Consider the following 8,713-nt stretch of genomic DNA (forward strand, 5'->3'; position numbering starts at 1 on the left):
ACAGGATAGTTCTACTACTGTATTTACCTAATTTTTGCAGTGAATTGGGTACTGACCAAATGTAGGGCACGCATAACAAAAAATAAAGAAGCATCTCATCAAGTGAGCACACTTCATCTTTAGTAAATTCCCCTATAAAAATGTTTAACCAATTTTTATACTTGTTAGCTTTTGTTTTACTTTTCTGAACTAAAGGAACAATTCTCATTTACCTGTTCCTCAGTGCCAGCTAATTTCCTACCATTTGGGAATGGAGAAATAGTAACTCCCCGTTTGGATAATGCCAGCTCTGAAGCCATTGAATTGCAGCAGCCTTTCAAATATTTTGGACGCACACTGAATCAGACCTATGTAAGAACTGTTTTTGTCACTTTTCACAGCAATAGCCATTTGAATCGGCTTTCATCAAAGTCCACAAGTATTCTTAAATGAGCTAAAATGGGAGCTTTACTTTCTTCAGAGTTTGACTTTTCATAAATGTTTTCTCCTGTATTTTAGGTGAATAACAATGGTCTCCTAACGTTTACCAAACCACCGACCGACTGCATTCCCCTTCTGAATTCTGGAAGAGACGTCATCGCTCCGCTTTGGACTCACTTTGACAACAGACGGGGCGGAACCATTTCTTATAGGGAGGATACAAGCAGTGCTGTACTGGCACAAGTCACTGCAGCTGTTAAACAATATTTCCCTAACGCAGCTTTTACAGCTTTGTCAGCTTTTGTTGTTACTTGGGACAGCGTACCATACTATAATGGTGCAGGGGTAAGATCAAAACAATGTTTTTCAGTGAATTAATGTTGTCAGATGAAGGGTGTAAAGATTTTAATGGCATTTGTTGGTACTTGAAGGTGGCTACTTTCCAAGTGGTTTTAGTCTCCAGTGTTCAGCGCTCTTTTATCCTGCTGAACTATGGAAATATCTCAGAGCCCAAACAAACCTGGGTGGTAAGTCGACTCAGATCCTCATACATCTGTTAAATTGGGAAAAAAAGTGAAAAGAATTTGCCTTTGCTTCACTTTATACTTTTCATTGTAGCAAAAGTCAATTACATTTGTAAAAACTGAGGAGCTAAAATGATTCATTTATGTCTATAGGCTGGTTATGGTTCGGTGGACTCTGTCAATTCTTTCACAATTGAAGTATCAAATGCCTCAGCACTCTCATACAGCAGCAATACCAATGTGAATGGTCGCTCCTCTTTCCAAGTTGATGGCACACCAAACTGTAAGCCAGTGAAAGCAAAGCTCAGTCTTAACCTCTACCTTTGTGAACTTGTGCTTCTTCAGCGCAACTAAAGAATTCATACATGCTATTTTTTTGTCTCAGTGCCAAGCAATTTCCTACCTTCAGGGGATGGAGAAGTTGTGAACCCCACTTCTGATGATGGAAGCTCGGGTGCCATTTTCTTACAGCAGCCTTTCAAATACTTTGGACATACATATAATCAGATCTTTGTAAGCTTTACATTTTCACACCCCCGTTTTAGACACAGATCATCTACACACCCCTCATATCTAAAACTTTCTTTTAAAGTATTTTATTAACTAATCATAAAATGTATGATCCTCAATTCTAGCTGAACAGCAATGGGTTTCTAACATTTACTGGGCCGCTGTCTGCCTACAACTCCTCTCTGGTTTCTGGAAGAGACATTATTGCTCCTCTTTGGACTCAACTTGACAGTAGACATGGAGGAACCATCTCCTATATCAATACTGCAAGCAGTAAAGTACTGGCACAAGTCAACACAGTGGTCAAGCAAAATTTCCCTAACATACCTTTTGCAGCTACATCAGCATTTGTTGCCACCTGGGACAGTGTGCCCTACTATAATGGTGGAGGGGTAAGATCAACTAGAATCACAGATTTTTTATCAATTGTCCATCTTGCTTAACTGAAGTTTGACTGCTTTCTATTGGTGTTTTGAAGGTGGTCAGTTTCCAAGTGGTTTTAGTCTACAATGTTCATCGCTCTTTTGTCCTGATCTATTATGGAAATGTTGCACAAAAAGGACAACCATGGCAGGTTAGTGAAGTGTTAATTCCTGTACATTGTGGAAATGACAAAAGTGAGTCCTAATAAAGAGTTTAAAAGGAAAGGCTTGTCAATGCTGAAGAATGTTTTCTGTGATTTGTTTCTTCTCTTTTTTTCTTGGCAGAAACGGAAATTAATTATTTTATTTACTCTTACAGGCTGGCTATAGCACCATGGACTCTGTCAGTTCCTTCACAACTCCAACAAACAGCGTCTCAGAACTGTCATCAAGCAGTAATGTCAACGTAACAGGTTTCTGGGCTTTGCAAGTTGATGGCTCACCAAACTGTAAGCCCATAAGTTTTATAACTGCTTTTAGAGCAGATGGGGGAAATTTACTAAAGATTTGTACTACTGCCATGTTTGCACACAAAACCTGAACAGCATTTAAAGTTGAGCTTTCTCTCACACAGTGCAGCAGAAGGCACCCTTAATTGTTTTTAAATAGCCAATTCAGGTTCTAGATTGCAGTTGGCGAGTCAAAATACACAATCTTCGAAAAACTTTTCCTGATTGTAGTTGTCTGCTTTGTTCTCCACAACCTTGCATCCAGATGTAGCCTGCAGGTTGGGCAAGTTCCTTGGCCAAATTTCATTCAGCCGTAAATTGGTGTCCATAACAGGATAGTTCCACTACTGTATTAACCCAATTTTTGCAGTGAATTGGGTACTGACCGAATGTAGGGCACGCATAACAAAAAATAAAGAAGCATCTGGGCAAGTGAGCACATTTCATCTTTAGTAAATTCCCCTATAAAAATGTTTAACCAATTTTTATACTTGTTAGCTTTTGTTTTACTTTTCTGAACTAAAGGAACAATTCTCATTTACCTGTTCCTCAGTGCCAGCTAATTTCCTACCATTTGGGAATGGAGAAGTTGTAACCCCCCGTTTGGATAATGCCAGCTCTGATGCCATTGTATTGCAGCAGCCTTTCAAATATTTTGGACGCACACTGAATCAGACCTATGTAAGAACTGTTTTTGTCACTTTTCACAGCAATAGCCTTTTGAATCGGCTTTCATCAAAGTCCACAAGTATTCTTAAATGAGCAAAAATAAAAACTTTACTTTCTTCAGAGATTGACTTTTCATAAATGTTTTCTTCTGTATGTTAGGTGAATAACAATGGCCTCCTAACGTTTACCAAACCACCGACCGACTGCATTCCCCTTCTGAATTCTGGAAGAGACGTCATCGCTCCGCTTTGGACTCACTTTGACAACAGACAGGGCGGAACCATTTCTTATAGGGAGGATACAAGCAGTGCTGTACTGGCACAAGTCACTGCAGCTGTAAAACAATATTTCCCTAACATAGCTTTTACAGCTTTGTCAGCTTTTGTTGTTACTTGGGACAGCGTGCCATACTATAATGGTGCAGGGGTAAGATCAAAACAATGTTTTTCAGTGAATTAATGTTGTCCGATGAAGGGTGTAAAGATTTTAATGTCGTGTGTTGGTACTTGAAGGTGGCTACTTTCCAAGTGGTTTTAGTCTCCAGTGTTCAGCGCTCTTTTATCCTGCTGAACTATGGAAATATCTCAGAGCCCAAGCAATCCTGGGTGGTAAGTGGATTCAGATCCTCATTCATCTGTTAAAATAAAAAAAAAAACACAATAATTTGCCTTTGCTTCACTTTATACTTTTCATTGTAGTAAAAGTCAATTACATTTGTAAAAACTGAGAAGCTAAAATGATTAATTTATGTCTATAGGCTGGTTATGGCACGGTGGACTCTGTCAATTCTTTCACAATTGAAGTATCAAATGCCTCAGCACTCTCATACAGCAGCAATACCAATGTGAATGGTCGCTCCTCTTTCCAAGTTGATGGCACACCAAACTGTAAGCCTGTGAAAGCAAAGCTCAGTCTTAACCTTTACCTTTGTGAACTTGTGCTTCTTCAGCACAACTAAAGAATTCATTCTTGCTATTTTTTTGTCTTAGTGCCAAGCAATTTCCTACCTTCAGGGGATGGAGAAGTTGTGAACCCCACTTCTGATGATGGAAGCTCAAGTGCCATTTTCTTACAGCAGCCTTTCAAATACTTTGGACGTACATATAATCAGATCTTTGTAAGTACTACATTTTTACACCACCATTTCAGCTACAGGTCATTTACACACCCCTCATGTCTAAAACATTCTTTTGAAGTATTTTATTAACTAATCATAAAATGTATGGTCCTCAATTCTAGCTGAACAGCAATGGGTTTCTAACATTTACTGGGCCGCTGTCAGCCTACAACTCCTCTCTGGTTTCTGGAAGAGACATTATTGCTCCTCTTTGGACTCAACTTGACAGTAGACATGGAGGAACCATCTCCTATATCAATACTGCAAGCAGTAAAGTACTGGCACAAGTCAACACAGTGGTCAAGCAAAATTTCCCTAACATACCTTTTGCAGCTACATCAGCATTTGTTGCCACCTGGGACAGTGTGCCCTACTATAATGGTGGAGGGGTAAGATCAACTAGAATCACTGATTTTTAATTAATTGTCCATCTTGCTTAACTGAAGTTTGACTGCTTTCTATTGGTAATTTGAAGGTGGTCAGTTTCCAAGTGGTTTTAGCCTACAATGTTCATCGCTCTTTTGTCCTGATCTATTATGGAAATGTTGCACAAAAAGGACAACCATGGCAGGTTAGTGAAGTGTTAATTCCTGTACATTGTGGAAATGACAAAAGTGAGTCCTAATACAGACTTTAGAAGGAAAGGCTTGTCAATGACGAAGAGAGGTTTTTTTTGTCTCACTTAATAAGACAAAAAGAAATTAATTATTTTATTTACTCTTACAGGCTGGCTATAGCACCGTGGACTCTGTCAGTTCCTTCACAACTCCAACAAACAGCGTCTCAGAACTGTCATCAAGCAGTAATGTCAATGTAACAGGTTTCTGGGCTTTGCAAGTTGATGGCTCACCAAACTGTAAGCCCATAAATTTTATAACTGCTTTTAGAGCAGATGGGGGAAATTTACTAAACATTTGTACTACTGCCATGTTAGCACACAAAACCTGAACAGCTTTTAAAGTTGAGCTTTCTCTCTCACAGTGCAGCAGAAGGCACCCTTAATTGTTTTTAAATAGCCAATTCAGGTTCTAGATTGCAGTAGGCGAGTCAAAATACACAATCCTCGAAAACTTTTCTTGATTGTAGTAGTCTGCTTTGTTCTCCACAACCTTGCATCCAGATGTAGCCTGCAGGTTGGGCAAGTTCCCTGGCAAAATTTCACTTAGCGGTAAATTGGTGTCCATAACAGGATAGTTCTACTACTGTATTTACCTAATTTTTGCAGTGAATTGGGTACTGACCAAATGTAGGGCACGCATAACAAAAAATAAAGAAGCATCTCATCAAGTGAGCACACTTCATCTTTAGTAAATTCCCCTATAAAAATGTTTAACCAATTTTTATACTTGTTAGCTTTTGTTTTACTTTTCTGAACTAAAGGAACAATTCTCATTTACCTGTTCCTCAGTGCCAGCTAATTTCCTACCATTTGGGAATGGAGAAATAGTAACTCCCCGTTTGGATAATGCCAGCTCTGAAGCCATTGAATTGCAGCAGCCTTTCAAATATTTTGGACGCACACTGAATCAGACCTATGTAAGAACTGTTTTTGTCACTTTTCACAGCAATAGCCATTTGAATCGGCTTTCATCAAAGTCCACAAGTATTCTTAAAGGGCCATGAAACCCCCTCGTTTCAGCAGGGTGTTTTCACACCTCTACTTTGGAAAAAGTCAGAAAAGTGGGCGTGTCCAGCTCTGTTTAGGGGGGAGTGTCGGAGGAAGAAAAGTGGGATGGTGTGGGAGTGTCTATTTGGGCACGCGCGAGTTTCAGAGTCAAAATACACACACACACACACACATACAGGAGAAAGTGATGGTGTTTAACCTACATGGACATCTGTAGTCGAATTATTTGCCAAATTATTAAATGGTGGACTTTAACTGCAGTTTGCCTCTTTCATTCAGGGAATTCATTCATGCCCCTCGCGACACACAAGATATTTGATTCGAGGAGCTGCTCTAAGCGTGTATTTTTCATGCAATGTTTGATACCGCACGGCGAATGAGAGAAAAAAACCCTCTGCATTTCCCAGAAACTTAGATGCACACGACAGGTAGTGTCAGAAAGCCGCGCGTGTTATTCCGGTCACTAAATGCGGTAAAAACCCTACACGAGGTTAAAGTTTGGTTGTGGTGCTAACGTGTTGACACTCTGTGCAATAGTTTGTTCGATACGAACAAACTGAATAAACAAAGAGCACTGGTCGCTCACTTACCAAATCTGTAGAGACAGGACAATCACCAGCAACTAGAGCCGCGTCTTTATTAAGAGGAGACTACAAACAAATCCAGATCTCAGCGTTTGCAGATGAGAACAGCTCTCAGGTAAACAATAATCCTCCTTAGACACGTAAGTTATTGTTGTCGAGCGTCGCGTACACTGTTAATCCACACGTGACTCTGAGCTCTCACAGAGAGAAAATGAAAACGAAACTTAACTGCAGCAAACTATGAAAGCAACACTTCACGCTTGTTTTGCCAACACAACGTGGCGTCTCTGTCCTGAAAACACGGTGATAGTAATGAATATTAATGAAGTTGCACAATAGAGCGCGCTGATTGGTTTGAACCAAGCCTTACTCATGCATTAATGCATCACACTGTAGGACGTAATAAGACACACTCTAGTACAGACGCCCAGTCTGCACGCTGGAATACACGCTATTATGTCATGACCGTGACGCAGCTTCAAAAATTCGTTTTAAACCGGAAGTACGAATTTGCTTGAAATAACGCAAAAACAACCAATTTACACTTTTTAGTGAAATATAGGTGTCCTAATAGTGTTTTTAGCAGTGTGGGACACATATACGACTGTCAACAGCTCAAAAAATGTGTTTTGGTGTTTCGTGACCCTTTAAATGAGCTAAAATGGGAGCTTTACTTTCTTCAGAGTTTGACTTTTCATAAATGTTTTCTCCTGTATTTTAGGTGAATAATAATGGCCTCCTAACGTTTACCAAACCACCGACCGACTGCATTCCCCTTCTGAATTCTGGAAGAGACGTCATCGCTCCGCTTTGGACTCACTTTGACAACAGACAGGGCGGAACCATTTCTTATAGGGAGGATACAAGCAGTGCTGTACTGGCACAAGTCACTGCAGCTGTTAAACAATATTTCCCTAACATAGCTTTTACAGCTTTGTCAGCTTTTGTTGTTACTTGGGACAGCGTGCCATACTATAATGGTGCAGGGGTAAGATCAAAACATTGTTTTTCAGTGAACTAATGTTGTCCGATGAAGGGTGTAAAGATTTTAATGTCATGTGTTGGTACTCGAAGGTGGCTACATTCCAAGTGGTTTTAGTCTCCAGTGTTCAGCGCTCTTTTATCCTGCTGAACTATGGAAATATCTCAGAGCCTAAGCAAACCTGGGTGGTAAGTGGATTAAGATCCTCATTCATCTGTTATAATAAAAATAAAAAAACACAAGAATTTGCCTTTGCTTCACTTTATACTTTTAATTGTAGCAAAAGTCAATTACATTTGTAAAAACTGAGAAGCTAAAATGATTAATTTATGTCTATAGGCTGGTTATGGCACGGTGGACTCTGTCAATTCTTTCACAATTGAAGTATCAAATGCCTCAGCACTCTCATACAGCAGCAATACCAATGTGAATGGTCGCTCCTCTTTCCAAGTTGATGGCACACCAAACTGTAAGCCTGTGAAAGCAAAGCTCAGTCTTAACCTTTACCTTTGTGAACTTGTGCTTCTTCAGCACAACTAAAGAATTCATTCTTGCTATTTTTTTGTCTTAGTGCCAAGCAATTTCCTACCTTCAGGTGATGGAGAAGTTGTGAACCCCACTTCTGATGATGGAAGCTCAAGTGCCATTTTCTTACAGCAGCCTTTCAAATACTTTGGACGTCCATATAATCAGATCTTTGTAAGCTTTACATTTTCACACCACCATTTCAGCTACAGGTCATTTACACACCCCTCATGTCTAAAACTTTCTTTTGAAGTATTTTATTAACTAATCATAAAATGTATGGTCCTCAATTCTAGCTGAACAGCAATGGGTTTCTAACATTTACTGGGCCGCTGTCTGCCTACAACTCCTCTCTGGTTTCTGGAAGAGACATTATTGCTCCTCTTTGGACTCAACTTGACAGTAGACATGGAGGAACCATCTCCTATATCAATACTGCAAGCAGTAAAGTACTGGCACAAGTCAACACAGTGGTCAAGCAAAATTTCCCTAACATACCTTTTGCAGCTACATCAGCATTTGTTGCCACCTGGGACAGTGTGCCCTACTATAATGGTGGAGGGGTAAGATCAACTAGAATCACTGATTTTTAATCAATTGTCCATCTTGCTTAATCTAAAGTTTGACTGCTTTCTATTGGTGATTTGAAGGTGGTCAGTTTCCAAGTGGTTTTAGCCTACAATGTTCATCGCTCTTTTGTCCTGATCTATTATGGAAAAGTTGCACAAAAAGGACAACCATGGCAGGTTAGTGAAGTGTTAATTCTCATACATTGCGGAAATGACAAAAGTGAGTCCTAATATTGAGTTTAAAAGGAAAGGCTTGTCAATGCCGAAGAGAGTTTTTTTTTTTTTGTCTCACTTAATAAGACAAAAAGAAATTAA

Source organism: Danio rerio, chromosome 23 (assembly GCF_049306965.1).
Source record: "Danio rerio strain Tuebingen ecotype United States chromosome 23, GRCz12tu, whole genome shotgun sequence".
Taxonomy (NCBI): domain Eukaryota; kingdom Metazoa; phylum Chordata; class Actinopteri; order Cypriniformes; family Danionidae; genus Danio; species Danio rerio.